Raw genomic sequence first — 25807 nt, 5'->3', positions numbered from 1 at the left:
GTTTAAAATCATGAGAGGTCTAGAACAGGTAAATGTGAATCTGTTATTTACTCTTTCAGATAATTGGACTAGGAGGCACTCCATGAAGTTAGCATGTGGCACATTTAAAACCAATCAGAGAAAGTTCTTTTTCACTCCACGCACAATTAAACTTTGGAATTTGTTGCCAGGGGATGTGTTTAGTGCAGTTAGTGTAGCTGGGTTTAAAAAAGGATTGGATAAGTTCTTGGAGGAGAAGTCCATTACCTGCTATTAATCAAGTTGACTTAGAAAATAGCCACTGCTATTACTAGCATCAGTAGCATGGGATAGACTTAGTTGTTGGGTACTTGTCAGGTACTTGTAGCCTGTATTGGCCACTGTTGGAAACAGGATTTTGGGCTTGATGGACCCTTGGTCTGACCCAGTATGGCATGTTCTTACACTGTAAATGGGTCTTGCAAACAACGCTATGCCATTGGTGTGCAAATTAAAACTAAAATGCTTGAAAAGCAAATGACAACCTGGCATGGTGGCTCCAGGGCAGTACTAGGCGCTGCCCTGAGCAGGGTCCTGAGATTGATTTCTGGCTCAGGCTTTCTGCGCACCAGGTTGGTTGGAGTCGCTGCCGGGAAGGCAGCTATTCTTCAATGGTGACACCAGGTTTAGAGCCAGGGTTATGGAAGGAGCCCCTGGCTGTTAGCCCCTGACAGAGGAATGTCGGTGTACGACTAACTGAACTACAGTAAATGGGGAGGGGGGATATAAAATAGGATAACCCCCCCCCAGGAAATAGTGAAGGAAGGCTGCCCTCGTTCCGACTGAGCAAGAAGCCTGAAGGAGCAGGAGAAAAGTTCAGGGTCAAAAATAAAAAAATAAAAAAAAATCACGTGTTATAGGGAAGGAAAGAGAGGTTCCGATGAATTCATTGAAAGCCCCATGCGTTAATAAAAAGAGTAAGTTCATTTTAAAAAATGTTCTCACAGTCTCATGGGCAGACAACTAACCAGCATGCCTAGAGCCAGTGGTGGGAGAACAGCAGTAGGATTCTGGGGATTTCACTGTGGGACCTCTTACACACATTGTAAGGCACAGGAATTGTAGACGTGCTCTGTACAGTTTTTGGGTTTTTTTTTTACCTCTGGAATTTAATATAGGTTGCCACGGGAGTACCACATGCCAAGGCCCATATTCAAAAGTTATTTAGATGGATAACTCAAAGGCTATCCAACTAAATGCCCCAGAACGCCCCTGACTTATCCAGCTAGAATTTAACCGGATAAGTCAGAGGCGTTCCGGGGTTAGGCGGGAGGTGAGCCGGATAGGTTATCTGACTACTGGCTAATTCCAATGTGCAGAGTTAGTCCAGATAACTTATCTGGCCTACCCTGGTTGTGCCGCTCATCTGTCCTAAAAGTAGCCGGGTATTTTCAGCAGCTAACTAGCCGAGCTGCACAGTGGCTGAACTTGGACCTTTTAATGAATGTCACTGTAACCTCTACAAGTATTGGCACCTTATATGGCATGGGAGATCCAACCAGTTCATGTGAGTTATTACAGGAAAGGATTATTATGATGGCATAGCTTGTATCAATGCATGGATGCCCCCAAAACGTACCCTATTAAGGGTCTGATGCATTAGTTTTTCCTTCCATTTTGTGTCTATGGGAAAAATGTTTATTACATAGCCCCTAAAAAGAGAATGGCAGAGAACTGCATACTTGCTGACTGTCTTAAGTAACATCTTGTTTTATTAAATGTGATCATCTGATCATCTTCTCAGCCCCAGGCACTCAGTTACATGTCTGGAAAGGTTACATAACAACTGCCTATTTTGAATAGCACAGCACTTCCTTGGCGGCCTCTCGGGCAGTAATTGACTCTCCAGCCCTTCCCCCCACCCCCAATCCTGATCACTTGAGGATCTCAAGAGCAATTTTCTCTTCAACATCAAATAGCAATTTTCATGAAGAAATCGCAACCCAAGTAAAGAAAAAAAAAAACCTCTGCCCTAATCAAATCTATCAGACCCTATTTAGGTGTGCGTTTCTGTCTGTTTATCAGGGAAATGGAATTGAAATTGTTCTCTTTTAATGGAATCCCAGCTGTCCACTATAATCTCAAATGCGACAGATTGAAGTGATGGCAATGGCTGTGTGAATGTTGGAAATTTATTTCCAGTTACAGAAAATTGCTATAATATCTGCTGTATAATACTCTTCTCTGACATTTTTTTTTTTTTTTTTTGCTGTTTTGTTTTGTTTTTTAAACTGTACTTTTAAGTGATTTGCATTTTGTAAGTAAAGGGGGATCTTTTGTTACTATGGCAACCCCACTTTTGGCAATAGCTTGGAAACAGAAGTGAGGGTGAAAACATCTGAAGCTATTTAAAATGTTAAAGGTGTAAAGGGAGGGCAGAATACGTTAGGCTCATAAGGAGCCTAACTTTCAAACCTGTTGGCAGTACTGCATTTGTACGCATCAGCGGATGCACGGAGATTTATCCCAGTATGTTTTATAAACGGTACAGCGAGTTGCTGTACCATTTTATAAACCATAGCATAGTTCCGCACATTAAGGTCCTTGCATTTTGTTTCATTCTGTGTGAATATTTGCAAAGCATTGCAAGTGCTCATTTTACCTATTTTATAAACCATAGGCGCATATATTTTACATGGGGGAGGGGGGGGGGAAATAACACGTAAACGTAAAAACTCTGATTTATATGCAGAGGCAGGTACATTTTTAAAAGTAAGTGTGTTTAACACTTTTGAAAATATTTGCACACTTACTTGAAATCACCAGTTTGCCAATACCACTTCCAGTCCATCTCCAGTTCACCTAGACTATGGGTGTCCAACTCCAGTCCTCGAGGGCCGCAAACCAATCTGATTTTCAGAGTACCCCTAACAAATATGCATATGATAAATTTGCATGCACTGTCTCGATTATATGCAGATCTGACTCATGTATATTCATTAGAGAGATCCTAAAAACCAGACCAGTATGTGGACCTCGAGGACCGGCATTGGACAACCCTGACCTAGACCCTACAGCACTTTACCCTGAACGCTCCCCAGTTCACCCCAAAATTTCAGACATATCCAATTTCTTTGCGCTGGTCAATTAGCAGGTATAAAATGTGTACAAATAAGAGGTAATTTTCAAAGGAGTTATGCACATAAATGTAACATATTGTTGTAGCAATTTTCAAATGCCATTTACTCAAGTAAAGTATATTTCCACGTATAAAAGTCCAATTTTAAGCGTGTAAAAATGCTTTTAAAAATCTGGCCCATACGTTAAGATAATTTATATGTGTAAATCTCTTATAAAATAGCAACTTTCATATATTCCTCTGACCCTGCCCTGGAGCGCTCCTAGACTGCCCCGTTTTTGTGCCAGTAAATGTGTGCAGGAGACTGAAAATACACATTCTCTCAAGGTTAATAAAATAGACTGTACTTGATTACATGCTACTTATCTGCATATATGCTTTTTTTTTTTTTTTTCCATGCCTAGCCCCTTTGAAAATGTATTCGTAAGAGTGCGCAGAATAGGATTGGCTCATGTAAGTCGCCTTTGGTGTCTCTTGAGACAAATTTCAGTCACACTCATGTTGGGAAGGTAGGAAACCTTGAACTCCCACGGCTGGGAAATGGTGAGAGCTCTATACCCTAGCCATTGCCTGGTACTGAATGGGGGAGAAGCCTCCTTCCCCAGTATTTTCAGCATTAGGATCGCGTGCTGGGCTGGAACCCTCATTATTTTCATCCCTGGAGAGTCCAGGTACTATATCTTTAGTTTTCTTGTAAAAAAAAAAACCAAAAAATAAGCCCCCAAAACCCTCTGAAATAACTTGGAGGACATATTACTGTCAATAGAGCGTTAACTACTTCCCTCAAGATCGGGATCCAATTCTGACTGATAGAGAAGTTGCCTGTTACCAGGAGATTGCATGTCCCCTTCTGTCGAGACACATTTCCTTTCCTGTGTCCCTCACTCAGTTGCACTTGCTTAATTCCTTTAATCCTTGCCTTCTTGTGTCTATTATGTCCCTATGACAGGGGATTCTTTTTGCATTACGTAATGAAAAATGATTTGCGTGCAAAAGACCCCACTGGGGAACCACAGCAAATCTATTCATAAAACCAGGATGCTGCTTCAGTGCGCCCCGTGGAAGTGTTCCCCTCCTAGCATCCCCTTGCAGAGATTGGTACTTGCTATGTAATCAAAGCAAACAGGGTTGGGTCTTCGATCAGCCTTTCTCATATTAGGTGGTGGCAATTTTCAAACTATCCACAGGCCTGCAAATTAATTTTCACAGGGAAACCTCCCTGCAGAATTCCTCTTAGAAAAGTTGGGCTGGGGTGAAAAGCAGGTCCTTTTGCACGCGCGAGAATTTCCAAAATGAAATGTGCGTGCTTTCCCTCCCTTAACCTAATCCCCCCCCCCCCCCCCCCCCCCCTTTAGTTTACTCATACTGAAGGGAAGGTAACTTTCCAACATGCTTTTAATGCAGGAAAATACCAGTTTATATCATTGGGAAGGTAATTTTCAAAACTTTTACACAGATAAAGTGTGGGAAGAGGGTGGTTCAGCCTAATGGACAGAACTGTGCAACTGCAGATTCAGGTTCATGTCTTCGGTACTCATTGGATGACCTTTCAGCAGACTGCTTATCCTCGCTGGGTATAAACTGTATACCCCAGAATACAGAATCTTAGAGCTGGATGATGTACGGAGGCACTGGATATACACTGACACCATTTCAGTTCATTAGTAATTAATTATCGTTGCACGTTATGACAGCTTCTGGGAGAATTTGTTGATTGTCAGTTTAAACTGAGTGACGAAAACAGATTAAAGCAATCCAGAAAACAAAAAAATAAAAAATTCTGTACTCCTGAAATACCACTTGTGGAAAAGTTTTTTGACTTACCCAGCAAACAGAAACAGATGTTTTTTTGGGGTTTTTTTCTCTTAGCTACCTTGACTGTGTCTCTGTCCCTCACCTCCCTGACAACTCACAGGGTTAAGGTGGGATTGATTTCCTTCCCTTCTAAATTGCTTATCGGGCTATTGATTGGAGTTTTGCCATTAAGCTGTAAAATGTTAAAAGCTGTCTGTCGACTTTGTGTTGCACTGCGAAGAGACTCATCTCCAAGTTGGATGAGTTTCTAACAGCAGGGAAGAAAAGATGAAACTAAGACTGTAATCCCCAACTGTTAGCCAGGCGATACAGTCCTTCCTCAGTAAAATATTGAGTCTAAAAATTCATCACCAGTGCTCCGTGTGCTGTAAATGTTGCATAATGTACATTTTCCATCAGTTGTACTGATCATTGACAGTGTTTGACCTGCATTACAAGCTCTTGTCTTTCTAATCAGCCATGACTCTTCAGTCCGTAGAACTCTATTTGCTGTATTAGCCCTGGAGAGAAGTGAATTTTCTGCAGGTTGTGCTACCTTTTATTGAACTCATCGCAATATTAATCCAAATGTGATGTAGTGCATAGGTTTTCGAGATCACATAGATCCTCTGCCACATCTGGTCCTATGGGCTCTCAGAAGGTCCATTAGTGTAATAAAAGTTGTCCTAATGGGGTGACCTTAGAACTCTGTGACAAAGGGGACAGGCTGAGCCAGTCCTGGTTTTGCCCTGTTTCAGGCTTGGAGACGGAGTTCTGATTTCTCTCAAAAAAGCAGGACTACATCTCCTTGTACGCAATGGGTAAAAAACTGGACTCACTCAGCCCACCCTTTAGGTATCCAGCTATATGGTTGCTTTGTAGCACAAAGATTTAAGGGGAAATTTTCAAAAGGATTTACAAGCTTAAAACTGGAATTCACACACAAAACAAGCCATCGAGTGGGAGGAGCCAAGATGGCTGCACGCACTGAGTCTTAAGCTGGAGCTCTCTTGAAAGACTTGTTGTTCTCCTCTGAAAAATGCCTGCAAAGAGAAAAGGGAAAGTACGGACTTACCCATCCGTGTCGACCCCTCCCCTCTACAAGCTCTCAGCCAGAGATAACCGGCTTTATGCACTCAACAACAAAAGAGAACCGAGGAAGCTGTGCACGAAGGCGTGGGAGAGCCGTTCACGCCAGCAGGGGAGGTGTCTCTAAGCCCAAAAGAGAGGCAACCGCCTATGCAGAGAGTTGGTGAGGAGTCGGAGAGGGGAACCGGTGAGTCTTCAAACCGGTACCACCCCGGAGAGCCCCTTACGGATTCCTGACGGTATTGATTCAGGACCCTCTACATCTAGTCTGGTGGAAGGACACAAAACTGCGGGACCAACAGAAGGAGGTATGAAAGCAGAAAATACCTGCAGGAAGGAGTTGATAGCCATTCCAACGCGGCCTGCACAGGTGACATTAGACTCTCTATGGGATTTTATGGCTAGGATGGCTACTGCTATAAATTCTTTGAATGATAAAATGGAACAATCTAACTCACAAAGTTCTCAAAAACCTGCTGACATACAAAACCAAGTCTATTTCCTGAAAGGAAAAGTTAATGGTTTGGAAGAGAAAGGCAATGAGTTTCAGCAGTATAAGATAGCGGTGATTAAGGATCGTGAGGTATTATCCACACGTATGGAATTTCTTGAAAATAAGTCCAGACATTTAAACCTACGTTTGACAAATTTTCCAAGAGTAGTAGGGGAGATTCCCTACACTACTCTAAAGAAATTTTTGCTTGAAAAGCTGGAAATAACTGAGTGAAATTTTCCATCTATTAATTCTTGCTTTTTCCTTCCCTCGTCAAGACGTATGGAAAGTCCCTTCCCAGGGAATTTGACAGGATTTCTGGAAGATTCTACCTTAGAAGTGATTAACAGGGGAACACTTCTGGTATCATTTATTACAACTAAGGATATTGGCATAGTGATGAAATCATATTTTAGGAAATATCCAATAAATTTCCATGAAGCAGCAGTGAAAATATTTCCTGATTTTGGTCCCTGCTACACAGGCCAGGCATCGGGGTTTTTTGAACCTCAGACAGAGGCTGTAGGGCTGGGCTTTACAATTAAAATTTTGTTTCCTTGTAAATATTTCCTGATGAAGGGTGATGATCGCTTTGTGTTTTTTTACGTCTGATCAATTAAAAGAATTTATAGATGCCAAGAAAATTAATATCTTAACCCAGTAAGATTGATATGGATTGTTTGTAATGTGCACCATATATTAAGTGTCTATTCGGTTTATCATTTTTTGTTAAACTTCCTTAAAAGATTTCATATCTTCTCACTAAATATTCTGCTGGGAGTGGGACTTAATTGCTGAAAATTGATAAAGAATATTTGTGTAATTACTCCAACTGGTTTACTTTTTTATATAATGTTAAAAAGTTTCCTTAATAAGAATTATTGTAAAGTTAGGAGTAAAGAATATGCTTATGATATTAAGAACCCACAGAATTTCTTTATAAGCAAATATGATTTTGTTTATGTATTGGAAAATGAATAAATAAAGAATTTAAAAAAAAACTGGATTTCACATAAGTAAATGACCTTTAAGATGGTAACTTTCAAATGGGCACGCGGGTACTCATAGGCATATATGTGGTCGCGCACCCAGACACGCAGCAATTTTATAACATACACACGTATGCATGTTACACACATCTGGGCGATTTTATATCTGAGCGCCTAACTTTAAGCTTGTGCATGCCCAGCAGCGTAAGGGAGCTTACAGACGTGCATCTGAGGGTATTTTATAACAGATGCGTGTCCGGCCGATGACCAGTTTCACCAGTTCGTCCATCAGTTTGCCCAGTGTTCAGCTAGGTCCTCCCAACCCCCTTGGTTCTTTAGCCTGCACTCCCCCAATTATCCCAGATCCCTCAAACATCTCTCAGATGCCTGTAACTTAATTTTTAATTTTTTAGATTTACACTCCTACAGGAAGCTTTATGATGGAAAGACTGAGCACTTATCGTATTATATGATCGATGTAGAGCTCATGTACTCTTATGGTTAATGCCCAGTTGGAAAGCAGGAGGGGGGGGGGGGGGGGGGCATGCTGCACACATTTGCTCTGGCACAAATTTAGAGATTCTGAGATAATGTATATATTTTCATTGATTGCTGATTTGTGTAGGTAAATATGTATTTTATTATATAGTCTATTTTCAATTCCCCAGACTGTATAATGTGCAAATAGTGCTTTCTAACTACCCATTTCCCACCCTTTATTTTATCGCTCCTGAAGTGAAGTATCTTGTAACATAGCCAGGCATTCATGTTGCCTCTGCAGATCTCCTTGAAGGTCCGAGACCCACCTCTGCATGGACTTGTCTGTCTTCTTCCGGTCACATCTGCTTTGCTTTGGATCTTTGTTATGGCCTGTCTCCTTCTGGTCACATTCACGTTGGGGCCTGTTTGGATGCCCATGTCTTTTGCGTTGGGGCTGATGCCAAATTCTGGTCTCTGCTCTTTTTATGATGCTTTCTCAAGTAATAAAACAAGAAGGTTGCGTGTGTCTCTAATCACATTGGTTGGATTTGAACATTCATTCACACCCCCTATAATGTCAGGGCATCTAATAATTTAGGTCAAAAGAGACCAAAATGGTCCATTAAAGTGCCACATGTTTACCATTTTATTTCATGCGGTATGGGATGTAGAAAGACTCTGGATATTAGGCCTTCCCTGATTGGATGCTTTCTCTATATGATGCTTCTTATGAAACACAGTTCTACAGCTCTCATCAGCCGATCAATACTTAGCAATTATTGCAACCTTTGGGCTTTTTTCCAGTCACGATCTTAGTCCATAGTTAATTGCCAAGCTCCAACAAGGCTTCTGTTTTCTTTCTAGTTTAAGGTCCACTCTCCTCTGCAGCTGAAACTTTCTCTTAATATCACAACTTTGACTTTTGAATATTGGGAAACATTCTGGATCAGCAGAAAGCCCCAAATGCTGGAAAAAGTCTCTGGGCCTAGAATTTCTTGCAGTTTGGTTAATGTATGTGTTTAACTGTCCATATTCTTTCATGTCCATTTTATCCAGAGTTTGTCATTGCAGAAATCTATTTTGAGTTTTAAATGTCCATTATTCCATGCATTTGTAGAAGCTTATGTGTTAGGCCAAAATACAAATGTCCATATGAGAGCTTATATTAAACAAATAGGACATTCTTCAGGAGCTTATCCTAACTTCCTGTTTCTAATTCTATATGTAATTTCTCCACCCCAGCTGTAATAACACCTCCTCCATAGCAGAAGTAAAGTTAAATGCCACTGGACCTGGGCGTGTGCCTAGGTACATAGGGTACTTGCGCACACATCTCTTGGCCCCGCCCCACACTCGCACTCCACCCCTAAATTCTCCAACGCGAGAGATTCTTGCATCGGGACTTGTGCGCACCTGTGGGCAGGTTTTAAAATAGATCATACGTGCAGGCCCATCTCCCAATTTTTTGGCACGTGCCCAGCTTTTAAAGTTCACCTTTATGTGTGTAAGTGGGCTTTTGAAAATTGCTGCAATTATATGCTATTGAATTGTCAATAGGTTTTACACGTGCAATTGCATTTAAGGAGGATAAATTTGAAACCTGCATGAGCGCACCCATATACACAGCTATATGGACGTGTGCCGGCATGCACACACAGTTTATATTGTGCCACAAATGCATGACATTATATAAAACATACATAAATCTACCCAACATGTTCACAAATCAAAAATTTGCACCATGTATTTTAAACATACAGTAGCTGCAGAAAGTTTGACATATTTGACTAAGTGGAGACAAATTCGGCTAAGTAAGGTAGCCAGAGAAGTAAGATAGTCAGTCAGATAAGTAGCTTTTTAATATTTAACCGACTTAGTGATGGCTTTGCTGCTATTTAGCCGGATAAGTAAAAGATTATCAGAATAAGCGGTGGACATCTGCTATGAGCATGTATTTGTACTCCTAATTTAAATCATTTACATGAGGAAACTTTGTGTATTTTTCTTAGCACGTGTGTAAATTCTCTAATTTTATAACATGCATACATGAAGGAAATTACCAGTTTTACCAATTAGTCCACCAGTTTGCCCAGTCTATCATCCAAACCACTCCGATTCTTCAGCCTGCACTCTCCCCCAGGTTACCCAGAATCCTCACCATCAGTATTTGGCTATAAAGAATTCTATTCTGACTTCCACCTGATAATTAGCAGGTGTAAATATGCACAGGTTGCAGGCTTTCAAATAGCACCTTATACACACAAATGACGGCCCAGCCCCGGAATACTCCTGGCCCACCCCTTTTTTATACAAGCGAATTTATTCATGCACCATTACTTTCATGTGTAATATTTAAAGTTTATAAAATAGCAGTTGTGTGAATATGCGCTACTTGTGCACGCGTGTGTTCATTTTTATGTGCAAAACACTTTATAAATTCACCTTTAAGCATGTAAATGGGCTTTTGAACATTGCTACATTTATGCACTTAATTACTTTGAAAATTACCTCCATAATTTTTAGGCATTTTTTATGATAGGATAGGTTGTCTCTGTCCATTTGTGACCTAGTATCAGCGGAAAACCACCAAATGGATTTTGATTAACTTTCATACTTGGTAGTTATATAAACTCAGAACTGAAAATGATGCTTTCCAATTACGTCTGTGAAAGAAAATAAGTGGCCTTAGTAAAGAATGCCATTGGCATGTCTATGTACAACTAGTGGCATATACTTTGTTGTTTATCCAGAAATGTCATGTTCCACGTTTTGCCAACATCCTAATTATTTCCCCAGTAGTAAACTGTGATGTTAGAAATGCAGAACAATGACTGAACAAGGGGACCAGGAAGATAGCAAGAAAAATGGCTCATTCATCACGTTTTACTCATTCAGGTAAAGGAAATGCACGCCCTTATTGATTATTGCTGCAGGAAAAAGTACCCGCAGAGATTTATTTATTTAATAAATGTATATACCGCATAACCAATGCAAACCATAAAAGTGGTTTATAATAAAACATATATAAGCATTTAAAACAATCACAAATGGGCAAAATCAAGCTAATAATGCCCTACTGCTAGGTAATGACCAGACAAACTTATTGACCCATCCCTCAAATACCATCCTTGCTAATAATGTATCAGTATAGATAGAAACCCTGCTCTCCAGCTTACAAATAAATAATTTCCTTCTCCCAGAGAATAGATGCACTTTAATTTTGTTACGGTTAGGCAGGCTGGAATCAGGGATTACCTCTACAGGAGCAGGGCCAGACTCTGGGACAAGACCAACAGGGTCTTCTGCCTGTACCAGCCACATCCCAAGCAGGTTGAGCCCTTGGGTTTTGGTGGCCTGCAGGACTTAACTGGAACACTGCATGGAGCTGGATACAGGAAGGGCTGGGGGCAAGGCTGATACTGAGGGCAGGGCGGAAGACACAGACTGGAACCAAGGGCAAGACTGGGGCTGGAGGCAAGGCCTGGAACAGGAGATAATGCTGGGGCTGAAAACAGGTAAACAAGGGCTTTAAATGAGAGTAAGGCCTGGGCTAGAAAAAGGGTCTAGAATGGGGCAGGATAAGGACTGGACTGGGGCAGCACTAGAACAAGCAACAATAAGCAAGAAGGCCCAAACAGGACACAAAGCTGGGCTAGGCGAACATAGAAGGCCCCAAAGGTTGCAAGGCAGGACAGGGAGGTATCCAGGAAAAAGTACATGCATTATTCCACAATGTGTGTTCTTTTACTCATGGAAATGGTTTCGATTATTGCTCTCTGTCTATTAGGAATGTTCAAGGAGCTACAGCTGGCTTAAAAAGTAGCTCATCCTGGCTTTAAATATGTGTCCAGATTTCTGAGTTGAGTGTATTCAGAATCAAACTACCAGTGAACTTTTATGGCCAACTTAGATTTGCCAATCTTGATTCAGTTGTGATATGGCTGTGGATTACTTAGTTCAGTAGAAGAGTGGTTGTCATGTTAGCCCACTTGAATGCACAGAAATAAAGCTTATCATATAAACAAAAACTATATATATAAATATTGTTTATTTGATAACCTTTATTTCTGCTAGTTCAGTAGGTATGCAACTTACCTGGAATCAGTTCTCTCATCTAACTTCCTATTTTTGGCAACAAAGCAGTAAGATGACCAGTGAGGCTCCAAATTGGAGCATCCCTCATCCCAATTCAACAACTTAATTCAAAAATCAAATGTTGAGTTATGCAGGTTCATCTTCTATTCAAGCTGTATGAGGCTTGAGTTGACTTGTCTACCTGTCAAATAAGTTAATTCCCAGGGTTTGGACTGTGCCAAATCTGACCTGAAACAGCTCATCTATTTTCAAGTATCTGCATATATTGTGCATTTTGAAAGTGAACTGATAGGCGAAGAGAAACAGGGAGGAAACATGAATGGAACTAAGTGAAATTGTGGCCAAGTATAAAACTACAGGCTTGGTTCTTTAAAGAAAAGTCCAATTTATGCTAATCCTGTTTGACTTTAGATAGTCTCGATAGTTTAATTCTAGGAATTCTGTGTTGCTGGTAAGTAATGTGCAAATCTGGCCTCATCGGTGTTCATGGATCAATAGAATGAACTAAATAAAAGCTTGGTAAAAAAGCCGAAATTAAGAGATTATAAATTATAAGCAATAGTAAATATGTATGTGATCTTGTTCTACTTGTTTTCTTTCAAAGATGATTTAAAAAGCTGACTGTGTGACATGCTTTGGCTTATTTATATTTTTTTTTATCCTTAACTAAAACTTTAACACACAAAAATTAGCTTAAAGAAACAAAAACATGTCACTATTAATCAAAATAACCTTGGTGACAGGTTATACAGTCCCTGTCAAGGTCAGAAAGCAACTATTCAATGAATAGAAGCCTGCTTTGCAGGATTAATCCTAAGCAAACTGCTGAGCAGAAGAACTTTGATTCCACCAAATCTTTCTAGCAGCTCTAAAAATAATTTCAGCAATCCAATTCTTTCCTAGATCATATTCTACAGCAAAAATAAAATATCACCCATTCATTATTACTGCTCACCCCATTATTGGTGACCAAGTACGTATTCATGACCAATCAAATTTTCAGCATCCTCCAATAACTTATGAACTTATTTTTTTAGGCTGTGGTATCCGCACAGCATACTGCATTGAAGAAGGTTATCAGTGACGTTGAGAATACACAACTTTTTTTGATTTATAGTCTGTGTGTGCTCATCACTCTTTTCTTTAAATTAAAACTCACTTCAGATGGGATTTTCTGAAACAGATTTATTAGCTTGCAATAAATTCTCACTCATAACCAATCCAGCCCTTCATCCATCTTCAGCAGAAGAAGGGAGTAGGGGCTCATTACGCTATTGATAGGCCAAGAATGAGAGCGTCGAGGTAATTCTGCACTCATCTCTTCTTCTTGTCCCTTTCTGTTGTCTCCCCTTCCTCTCGCCTCCAGTCTCCTCTCTCCATCTGTCTTGTAGGATCCAAGCATTAAGCAGTTGCTGTGGTCTCCACACCGGAGCTGCTGACTACGGTACATATACTTCTAGAGTACTGCAGTCAAACAATATCAGGGCAGTATTTGGATGGAAAAAATAAATGAGTTATGTACAAACATGTAAATCATAGGTAATTTAAAACATACTGATACTTTCTTTATGTCTCTTGTGATAAAGGAGTCTCTCTCTTTTTTTTTTTTTTTTTTTTTTTTTTTTTCCAGAGAGTAGGTGCCAAAAACATCATTTAACTTTCCATTCTGGTCTTTGAGCCTATACTGATGAGAAAATGCCAGATTTTTGTTTTCGAACTGAAACAAACAGAATCAAAGGCCAACTGCTTCCTCTAAGTTTTAGAGGTAAAAAAGCAAGAGAATAGTGAGTGACGGGAACAAGGTCAAACGAGGAATAGGAAATCTGAGATTTGGTATGAGACGAACAATTGAGATGAAGAAGTGGAGGGAGGGATAACAGGATGAACAATGAAGCCAGAAAGACACCCTCCCCCCCCCCCCTACATTTATTACAAGTATAATCAGGAAGCAAGCAACCCCGGTAGGCTTAATCACCCTGCTCGGAAATGGAAAACACAGTCAGTTTATGGCTTACAGTGAATAGCCCTGACATAGCTGATTGATGTCAAATATGTCATGATGTATATTGTAAAGCTGGGAGATTTAATGATGTAACCACATCGCCGAGCTGGAAGTGAGGAGCTGAGGAGCAGGGAGTGATGAATAGGCTCATTTACATGTAAAATTACCTATGGCGTTGACAGTGCTGGTATGCGAAGGTAAGATAAGAGGATTAGAGATTCACTTTGATCCTCATATTGGAATATTAAAGATACGGCTGAGTGCAGCTGGACTTTTGGAAGGCCACTGCAATTTATTTTTTGTTCCTTTTCTTTTCAGAGTAGCTTTTGCAGTTGAGCATTTCCTGTTGGCATTTTCCAAACCATCACTTAACCCTGCCGCCTACAGCCTTAGTAGCACCTTCTCCTGGGGTCGTGTATGCAGAGGCTTTTATGAAAGGCGCTATTCAGGGTTAGTGGGAGGACCATGCAACCATGCTGGAATAACAAGGGATGTTGCAGAGTTTTTATGCTTCTATCTTTAGCAGTGGGAAAGCGACGGTAAAGCCAGAGATCAAACAGGGCCTACGGTACTGCAAAAGAAAGAGGAGAAAATGAGCAGATTTAGATGAGCCTTGCGATCTTTTCCTGCCATCATATTCTATGTCTCAGAGCATCATCGGAAACCTAAAACTGAGCCCTGGGCCCTGTAACATCTCTCTAGCTTATTTTTGATTTGAAGCACTGCTGAGTAGGATTCAGGTGCATTGGAGGGAGGGATTCAGGAGTGAACTGGCCAGGACTACTTCAGGTTAGGATTCTGCTATATTGGAAGAACTGTTAGTAACGAGGGAGGGGATTCAGGAGCGACCGAGTAAGATGTACTTCAGGTCAGGATTGAGTTGTATTGGGATTGCAGGAGGTGGCATGTAAGTCATGATTAAGGTGTAAAAGAAAACCAATGCTGAGTTCTGCCGGTTGAAAACAAAGGGGATTCTTCATTTAAGACGGGTGCATTGGCAAAACTCAGTAGGAGACGTGATTCTGAAATGTTAGCAAATAAGTAGTACATATCCATGATAAAGTCATTGTAGCTGATTTAGTAGTGACATAGAAATCTGTCATAATGTGTTTTGACAGAGCTATACTGGAATCTGTGGACAGATGGTGTTTTAGGTTAGGACCAAGATACATCAGCTGTTCACCATACAGGCCTATTTCATGTAAAGTCAAACGTATACTGACACTTGTGGCTGATCCAGTGATGGAATAACAGGAGGTGCCATTGCAGTTACTTTGACAAATCTGAATTGGGAACAGTTACTGAGATAACATGGCCTCTCAGATCAGGTCAGCGGTATATGGCAGACCAGCATGAAAGAAAATTTTATACAATTTCATTTTACCTTGCTTGACTGTAGCCTAAGGGTTCTCAACCCTGATACTTGAAGTATAAAATAGGGCTGGTTTTCAGAGCCACACAGTAATATAATAGATCAGTCTTTCAAAACTGGTGCGCCTGATCAAGCGTGCCACAGAAAAGTCACCGCTGCCTGTTGTTCATTTCCAGATTAGCACTCAAGCTCGGCTCTCAGCAAAAAGAGACACAAACAGTGGCTCTTAAAAGTGTGGGAGCTGCTTTCGAAGCACTTACAATCACACAAGCCTTCCCTTCCTGGTTACAGCATGAGCCCCAGAATGTGAGGATGAATTTAAGGGGCAAGCATGCAGGGGGTAGGGGACTTCAGGGTAGCATTTTGTTAACACCAACACCCCCCCCCACACACACACCTTTGAATCCTTCCAGCTTCTGTCTTAATCTCAGGCTAAGTGAGATGGGGAGAGTGTGCTGATGAACTGTACTGGATTTTGCCAGAGATAAGTTTTTTTATGCTAAGAAACACAGAAATAGAGAAATGACGGCAGAAGAGGACCGACCAGTCAGCCCAGCAAGCTTCCCATGGTAGTATCTGCCATGCCGTGCACAGGTTACCCCCATGTGCCAGTCAGTACTGCTTGACGCGCTTTGCTAATGGACTTTTGTTGCGCTGCTAAAACTGTTTTTCTACTGCCTCCCTGTAAAAGCCTGGGTTAGTCCAAGCCTTCAAGACACACTATTATTTTAGTGAAATAAGTTTTTAGCAAGTTTGGGATCACCCATCTTAGTTATGGACTGAACTTCCTTCCCCCCCTTCTCTCCAGAGTTTAGGTTAGCCTGAGATAGAGCTGATCGGTGAACTGTTTCCGGTCCAAGCAAGACATTCACTAAGGGAAGCATCTTTTCGGCCACAAAGCAGAGATTTCCCTGTCCAGTAAAGAAATTCACTTAGGATTAATACCCTGACTCCGGACCACTGCCCGATCTGCTCATCCATGTTTCAAGAACCAGGTGATCAGTTTGAAAGGTTTTGGACTCCCACCCTGAGTTGGGGGGGGGAGGGGTTGCATAAAGAAATATTAATTTCATTTCCTCGGAGCCTTCCCCTTGTTCTTGAACCTCTTTTAGTATGGAAAATGCTGTCTTATAGACTATTCAGTGTAAGGCAGTGTTTCTCAACACTAACTAGTCAGGCTGTCAGGGTTGCCACAATAAATAGACATGAGATGTATGCAAATCTATGTCCTGCATAGTCAGTAGAGAGATCCTGAAACCCCCCCCTGGTTAGGTGTGCCTCCAGGAAAGGGTTGGGAAGCACTGATATAAGAGTGGGCACTCAAACATGTTTTGCTGCAGACTCCTTACAAATCCTGCCCTGGGAATCGGGGAGAAGGATTTAACACAAGTTTTTAAGATGCAGAAATAACTGTACTTAAAAACCAGATGTCTGCTTTTCATAATGAGCTTGTAGTACTTGGTGTCTGCTTTAAGACTCCACTGCCAGCTTTGAATATTCCAGAGAAGATAGAATGGTAGCCAATTAGCGGGCTATTTATCCTTGGGTATAGTTTTAAGTTACTAAACTGTAACCAAAATAAGATCAATCGCATTATACAAGTTTAGGTACTGTAATTACAGGTCTGCATCAAACAAAACTGAAAAAATAGTTGTCACAGAGGCTCCTGTTGTAGTAGTAAGGACATTTTAAAATGTAGCATATGAATACAGCAGATGGTAAGGCACTATTTCTTACAGTAGCATTTGCTGTGAAACTGCAAAATAAGTTTTTAAGATTTTGGATATAGAATACCAATTAATGCATGGAACAAGTTTTCATGATGCTATTTGGTCAATTAATAGCACAGGATTCTAGTAGCCATGTTAATCCTGGAGAAAACTGAAGTCATTTTAGGTTGTGATATATTTTTTTAACAAGAGTTAAACCTCCTGCTTTGGCAATTGCTGGAACATTGTCATGTCCTCATTAGGAATGGGAGGCTGGGTTTTAGACCCTCCCCCCTCTCCCTTTATATTTTACAGGGTTTTCAATCTCAGGCAAGAGGTCAAGAAGAAACCATTTTTAGCTCATAGCTCAGATCCTACGGTATGCTTAATCTGAGCTGGTGCCTTTGAAGAGACCAACAAAAAATATGTTGCAGTGGATGAGCTATTGAGGTCTCACAGGCCACCTCTTCATATCCGAAGGATGTTATGAAAGCTCATATAGTTCAGACTTTTTTTTTTTTTTCTAGTGCTTTAAAGAGTATTACTGTTACAACCTCCTAGGCCAATTACTGTATCTGATACTAATATTGATTATGGAATAGTTTGCTGAGATGTCTGGTGATCAGGGCCGATGGAAGCACTAAGAGGGCTAGGCAGCCACCTAGAGTGCCAGATGTCTGGGGCCGGTGGCCTAGTGCTCTCACTGGCTGTGGTCAGCCTCAGTCCCATGGGGTGGACTGGAGGAATAAGAGCTAGGACTGGAATGGGGGGGGGGGGAGTATCGGTGGCCGGGCTGGATAGTGCGTCAGTGCTGGTTATCCGCGGAGGCAGAGTGGCGCTCTGACGGCAGTATGGGAGTGGCCTTGGCTTGCCGATAGGACAGGGGTATGAGTGCGCCTGTGAGAGAGAGAGAGGTAGGTGCCACAGGGTGGGGGTGGGGTGCCAATCCGACTGGTCTGCCTGGGGCGCCTGATGACCCTTGCACCAGCCCTATGGATGGCATCCTTTGAGGTGCTGTTCTAAAATGACAAGGGAAATAATGACACCTGCTGTTTTGTGTCATTTCCCATCCGAAATGAGACAAAAAGCCCCTAATGAAATATTGTTTCTGTCATTTTAGCTCATGCTTAGTAGTTTTAGTATGCACTAAAATGATAAACACAGTAAAACTGAAATAAATAGAAAATAAAATGACTTTTTCCATGCATACCCCATACAGTTGAATAGCTAATCTGATTAATTCTCTGGATATAATTCTAGCATGTTAAAATACAACGAATCTCTTGGTTTGATAATTCAGTAGAATGCTTTAGAAAACTGAGCAGTAAGGAGCAATGAGGTTTGCTTTTTCTTATTTTTCGTCCAGGCTTCTTAATGTGGCTCAGAATGATGGCTTTACAGCTTTGTCATCCATGCCAAAGGACTTGGGACCATCTATGCTATCAGAGTTTTGTTTTTTTAAATCATAGCCCAAGTGTTAAGAATCTCTCTCTCTGCCTCCAGAACTTGACATTATGCTCCTGGTGGTATTCATTAAAATTTATTTTTTACCGTTCCCCAAAGGTCAAGGTGAAAATTACATAACATAAAATAAATCGCAACTAACCTATGTCTAAAAGAAAAGATAGTAGACCAAGCAAAGATTAAAAAAAATTATATTTTTTTATTTATTTATTTATATATATATATATATATATATATATAATAGTTGCCCTTCTCTTACTTGGACGATGGCCTTTGATCTTCATAAACGATGGACTATGGCACCTCTAGGTTAAAGCACTTTTAAGCTCTAACCGTATCCTCTATTGTATTTCTTAATTATTACCACCTTTTACTTCCTTCCAGCTACATAAGCTTCCAAGTTCCTTATCCTTGTTGAATGTAACTTTGCCTTATTCATTTCTGTTTAATTTTCTTTAGTTACGCTACAGTTATACCCTTGTGAAATGTAAACCGATCCGATATGGTTATTACTATGAAGGTCGGTATAAAAAAGTGTTAAATAAATAAATAATATATATATATATACCCTCACAATCAACCATACAAAAGTGCACATCATAGTCATTCATGTCATTTCTTCATAAAGGGATGAATGTTACAGGGGCTTCAGGTATATAAAACTGAAATATACCCATGTAAGTTGCCTTTGTGTGAGCCCAGCCACATGTACTGCCACTGGCACACAGAAAAGTACGTGCGGAGAAAGATGGCATTTCAAGGGGAACCCGTTGCGGGGTCAAAAAGTATGCACACGCTCGTATTTTAAAAGTGGAGTACATGCACATATGCTTTTAACCTGCTAAATAAGTTGCAGAAATGAATTTAGACGTCTCTTTTGTCTCAAGTATTTGGTTGGGGGGTCAAGGTCAAGTGGAAGAGGTCTGGATTTGCTCATGAACTGGTGCTTAGATGCACATGCACAAGTAAGGATTCTCATAAACAAGATCTGTTTATTTAAGCAAGCTTTTGCTTGATGTACATTTAAGCTTGTCCTACTGATTTTAGATGCTTTTATTAAGAATTTATCTCTGAAGTTTTAGTTTAGGTTTGATTTTATTTGTAGCTTTATTTTATTCTAGTTTTTGTATAATTTGGTTAGATATGTTTATTACTTTTGCTTTTTGATGCATACTGACTTTATTTTAATAATGTATCTCACTGTGTATGTTTATCTTGTGAGATACTGTGGGCTTCAGTAGCAGTGGTATATAAATGCAAATAAATAAATATGTGCATTCAAGAGCCAACTTTAGAAAATGCCTGCCTCCACGCATAAACTGAGGGTTATTGCATGCACATGTTACAATTGTTTTGTTCATAAAATCTAGAGGCAAAATTTTATAAAATAGGTATAGAAACTAAGCAAATCACTGCATAAAAAATGTGTAATGTACTTTTGGGGCAGAGAGATAGGATATTTTATAACCTGTGTGGCTCCTACTGCACAATTTATAAACCACTGGCATAACTTTAGGGCACCTACTTAAAGCATTTATGTACGGAGTTCATGCAATCTATTTCTAATCCTTTAGGGATAAGCCACTTACTAATACGTCCAATAACATAAAAGTACCAGAGAAGGCTATTTCAAAACGCCATGCCTTTACATATTTCCTAAAAGTGACTCAGGTTCAATCTGTGAGTATTAGAGTAAAGACTTCCACAAAATAGGGTCAGTACAAGAAAACTCCCCATGCTTGATCTCTAATAAACTATCTTGTGCTGACCATAACATTGTAGAGAGAATGTAAAGTGACAGTCTAGCACAGAGGTGCTCAAACTGGTTCTACAGGACCCCCCAGCCAGTTGGGTTTCCAGGATATCCCTAATGACAATGCATGAAATTTATTCCACATGCACTACCTCCTGTGTATGCAAATATTTCTCATGAATATTCATTAGGGATATCCTGAAAACTCAACTGGCTGGGGGAGCCTGAAGGACAGTTTGAGCACCCCTGGTCTAGCACACAAATATTGATGGTCCCCTTCTTTTATTTTTATTTTATTTTTTTTAAGGCAGTAAATATCATAAGAACATAAGAAATTGCCATGCTGGGTCAGACCAAGGGTCCATCAAGCCCAGCATCCTGCTTCCAACAGAGGCCAAAACCAGGCCACAAGAACCTGGCAATTACCCAAACACTAAGAAGAACCCATGCCACTGATGCAATTAATAGCAGTGGCTATTCCCTAAGTAAATTTGATTAATATCCAAGATATTTATGTTTCTCATTCTCAGTTAGTTAAAATGTATAAGTTCCTCATTCTCAGTTAATGTTAAAATGTAAAATAATATGACCCTCGTCATACTGTTCCAGTTGTTTTAATGTAAACCGATGTGATGTACCCCAATGAATGTCAGTATATAAAAGCAAATAAATAATAAATACATAATAAAAGATAGGGTTTTAAATTTAGAATGGAAATCACTCAGCAACCAGTAAGGATTATTTTGGGTCAGTGTATTATGGTCATGTACGCATAGATTTATTAAGCATGCTGATGAGTTTTGAACTAATTGCAGGTGTCAAAAATCTTTTTGTACGGCAACCTAAATATCAGACATTACAAGTAATCAGGGGTGGATTGGTCATTCAGGGGATCAGGCATCCCCCGGTGGGCCGGTCGCTCCAATCACATGGTTTTTCCTGCCCTGAAGAGAAACCTGCAGGGCCTATACTGCTGCAGCACCAAGTGCCCATCATTGTGTGGCCACAGCTGAGGCCCTCCCTTCTCCCCCTTGCAGGAGCCGTGGGTAGCAGTGACGTTTTTCTAACCTCCCTTCCAACATTGAGGAGCAGCGCTGCCTGAAAAACTGTGTGTATGAAAGAGACTGCATGTGTGTGTATAAGATAGAGCCTGCATTTGTGTGTGTGGGTGTGATTGTGAGAGAGCGTATATGTGAGCAAGAGAGATCCTGTGTGTATAACTGTGTGTATGAAAGAGACTGCATGTGTGTGTATAAGATAGAGCCTGCATTTGTGTGTGTGGGTGTGATTGTGAGAGAGCGTATATGTGAGCAAGAGAGATCCTGTGTGTATAACTGTGTGTATGTGTTGGGGAGGGAGAGAAAGATAAAGATTGTGAGGCTCTCTCCCTCAATCCACAACAATCTGTGGGTGACTAGAAATCAGAGATCCCAGGTATGGAGAGCTGGAAATTTTTAATCCTATTAATTTAAATTTTGGGGTGTTATTTCATGACTGCTGTTTAAAATGTTTGAAGTTTGAGAAATATTACAAAAAATTATTTTAATTACTGGATGTTTAATGGCTTCTGCCTGCTTTACATATTTATTCTTTTTTTTTAGAATGGTTTTAATATTGAGTGATGTTTTATATCTCTTGTCTTTATTGCTTAATGTTTTATGAGGAATGATGTTTCTGTTTTTCCATTGTTGCAATGCATAATGGTCAGGCATACTGTGTTTTCCAGAGCATGTGTGTGAGTGAGCCAGTGAACATGTATGTGAGTGAGAGAGAGAGCATGCCAGTGAGCATGTGTGTGAACAAAAGGACTATCTAAAACAGTGAGCATATGTGGTACCAGAGTTTGTGAGCCAGTCAGCACGTATGTGAGAAAATATAAGGGAGTTTTGTGTGAGAATGAGCATATATGTTAGTGTCTTATATACAAGAGAGGAGAAAGGTTGTGCATACCTCCTAGCTCTGATTAATCCATGACAGTCTGTGGGTGAGTGGAAATTAAAGTTCCCAGGTATGAAAAGCAAGGGCATTTTTTTTGCCTTAGTTTTATTTATTGGGTATTATTTGATGTCTGCTATTTTGAAATATTTTATTGATTGCTTTTATGTTTTAATTTTCCAATGTTATATACTTTTAATCATTTGATGCTCTGTTCATCAGCTGCCTTTAAATATTTATTCTTTATATGAGTATGGCTTTACTTTTATGATTGATGGTTTATATATCTTGATTTTATTGTTTAATTAGGAATAGTGATTCTGTTTTTCCATCGTTACACTGCATACAGAGTCTGTCTTGTTATGGTTTCTAATTCAGTTTTTGTTTGCATGTTTCTAGTTCAACGTTATTGTTTCTTTATTCTGTATTTGGTAAGGGGCTGTGTGTTCTGCATGTGTGACTGAGGATGGGGTATTCTGTTAGTGTGTAGTTTCTTTGTAGGGATCTATAACAGCTTGGCTTGTTCTCTTATCCTAATATCAGGTGTATTGGTGTTTTAGGACCTGCTGTAACAGAGCAAGTAGGCAGTGCAGAGCCTGGGGAACTATAAAAGCAGCAGACTCTGTAGCACTCATTCAATGGGAATGCACTGGAATGGTGGTAAGGAGTTGTTTACTGTCTTGTACTGTGAATGTTTACGAACAGGCAAGAGACTGTTCATTTAGTTATTCCATTAAGTCTATGATGAGAAAGCAAGCAATTAACTTATACTAAAGCACGAGAGAGAGAATCCATCAAAGCCACAGAGCTGTGTCTAAAACCTGATAAGAACTCAGGAGGAGGGAACACCATTGCTTTCACAAGCATTTGTAGTGTATAAAGAGAGACAGCAAGAAGGAGAGAGAGAGAGCCCTGGACATGATGGTACGGCTAATCCTTTGGAAATGTAAGCTTTTTATATCTATGTAGCAATTCTTGTTATCTACCATTACTTCTTCTATATGATCTGATTTTATTTGTTCTATCCTCCTATTGCTCAAATAAACTTACTTTCTAACCTGGAACTGTGATTTACTGAATCAAGTTTGCGTGTGGCTCTCTGTGTGGGGGATAAGCTCCTGGGTACAAGCCCCCAGGTATAATCCCAGTAATTTGTTAGAGCCCCTGGGCAGGATACCAGTGTGCATGGTTGAACCTGTAACAAGGGTATAGAGAAGTGGAGGCAAGCTACAGTCACAAAAAGGGATGGGGTGAGCCAAGAGGAAGAGCCTATGCAGTGTTGGGGAGAGTTCTGTAGGCTGGGATTTCCTTCCTGAAAGGGTCAACTGACTATGGAAACAGTGAGTCTTCTGGAGTGAGGGTGGGAATTGGAAAAGGAGAGGGTGAGTGCATCTGCCAGCTGGGGAAGGGCTGGCAGCAATCAAAAACGTTTTAGATAATCATGTGGCAGTGTTGAAGCAGGGGTACTCACTGTGTGAGCATATGAGCAGCAGCAGCAGCACAATAACAGAATGTGTGTTTCAGAGAGAGAGAGAGAGAGAGTGAGAGTGTATGTGTCTGTATGTTTCTTTCTCCCTGAAACAGAAAGACATCCATACACATGCTTTCTCTGACATACCCATACAGTGTGAGCAAGAGTGTGTGTGTCTTTGTGTCTGAGAGACTATATGTCTCACACTGGCAGTGTGGGAGTCACATTACTTGGCAACAGGTTCAAGAACTGATTGGTTGACAAGAGACTTTTAATACCAGACCAGGATAAGATATAATTATGAGAGATGTAACCAGACGTGTGGGCAGATGGCAACCAATTACATGGATAGAAGTGGGCACGCAGCTCCGTTTGTTCACCTCTGGTCTAGGGTGTATTTAACTACTTAATTATTTAGGAAAAATGTGACATTTATATTGGAGATTTTTTGGCTCAGTTCTGCCAGGCTCCAGGTCACATGATATACCTATGAAGAGTCAGTTTGGCGTGCTTTTAGGAACTGCTGAAAGGCAAGCTGCAGGGAAAATGCACAAGAGAGTCGTACAGATTCGTGGATCGGTTTTGAAAAAAATCCCCCGGGCTGATATTTTCCTGCAATCTGCCCCTGACAGTAACACAATGTGATGTTACCAAGGCATGTAAAATGGTTGCCATATCCTTCTGAGAGAAATATTGAAGATGTCGTAGTATGTGGAGATAATAAAAGGAAGTTTGAAGAATTGAGAGTTTGATATTTCAGGGATAACTCTGCGTATACAATCACCCCTAAAGTTGTGTGGAACCATCAATATCTGTCTGCATATTCCAGGTGTTAGGCTTTTCTCCTTTCCTTTGTCCATAGCGTATCACCATACTCCAGTTGTTAGGATTCTTTCTGTCCCTCTATAGTGTGGCTTTCAGCTCTCAAGATTCTTTCCTCTCCTTTTCTCCGCAATGTGTCATCATCCTTCAGCCATCAGGATTCTGTCTTCTCCTTTCTTCAAATGTGCGGCACCATATTCCAGCTGTAAGGATGCTCTTCCTCCATCTTCTACAGCTGTTGGAAGTTTTCACTATTGCTATTCTCTTTCAAACACCTTTATAATTTTGCTTGCTTTCATGAGTGGATTGCTGGAGAGCCCTGTTTTTCCTCTGACTGACTGACAAATTCATATTTGATTCCATCTAGAGTCATAAACCCACTGTTTCTTCAGATCTTCTGGCTAGAATCGGAAACCTCTCTTGGCCAATCATCTACTTCAAAATTATGAAAGTCAGGTATTGTCCTGTAGATATAGATCTAAATATTCATAATATATGTTTATATTGCTGGGTTCCTTGTCATGCATACAGAAGAGAACATCTTTGTTTTGTGGATTGTGTCTGCTGGTTGTTACTGCATACATACCTGGGTGTGCCACACTTTCTCCTTGAATTGCATTCCAATAATTGATTTCTGTCTGGACTCTGACTCTTGCTTTCTGCCTCAAAGGGCGCTATTAACTCTTCTTTTGTTCTGTTTCTGAGTGACAAAAGCCTTTATGAAGCAGCCAAGCAAATGCAATTGTTGCATCGTTCACTTTTCTTATTAACTAACAGGAAATTGCAGCTTGCTGGGAACCTGCTGTGTGAAATAATGACACAAGCCTCTCCTCTGGAGTAAAGTGGGGTCCTTTTTCAAGCACAGCAGACTGGCGGGTTCCCCTCCTCTTTCCTCTAGCTCTCTCCTTCATGTGTGTCTTTCTCTCCTGTGTAGTTATTTTAATGCCCCATTACTTCTTCTGCCTTTGTTCTCCCTACCCCTTCCCATTTATTTTTATCCTCCTTGCCCTCCTTTCTCTCCATCTTCGGCAGTCTATGTGGACCTTTCTTTGCCTCCTCTTTCCTTCTCTCATCTCCTCCCTGCCTCTCTTCTCCCGCATCTGTCTCCGCTCTCATGGTCTCTGCTCCTTTCATGCTAATGCCCTGTCTCGCTCCTGCTCTTTTCTCTGCCACCTCGCCAGTCTTTTTTCCCTTCTATGTACATTCGTCGTCTTCTCTTTGTTTTTGAGCTAAAGTGGTTCT

General features: G+C 40.6%; 1 protein-coding gene across 7 annotated transcripts in view; it reads left to right on the top strand.

Annotated features, from left to right (window-relative positions):
• LOC115074156 (neurotrimin-like) overlaps positions 1 to 25807 on the top strand; it is a 1324894-nt gene that overhangs the window by 547828 nt on the left and 751259 nt on the right. For 2 of the 7 annotated variants that reach the window (XM_029573372.1, XM_029573374.1), the window contains exon 2: positions 24933 to 25021. The exons of the other annotated variants lie outside the window; for them this stretch is intronic. The gene's annotated coding sequence lies outside the window, so the exon portion shown is untranslated. The remainder of the gene's footprint in view (positions 1 to 24932; positions 25022 to 25807) is intronic. 7 annotated transcript variants of the gene reach the window in all.

Source organism: Rhinatrema bivittatum, chromosome 12 (assembly GCF_901001135.1).
Source record: "Rhinatrema bivittatum chromosome 12, aRhiBiv1.1, whole genome shotgun sequence".
Lineage (NCBI taxonomy): Eukaryota > Metazoa > Chordata > Amphibia > Gymnophiona > Rhinatrematidae > Rhinatrema > Rhinatrema bivittatum.
The sequence above is the reverse complement of the archived record's forward strand: the minus strand, read 5'-3'. Positions and strand labels throughout refer to the sequence as shown.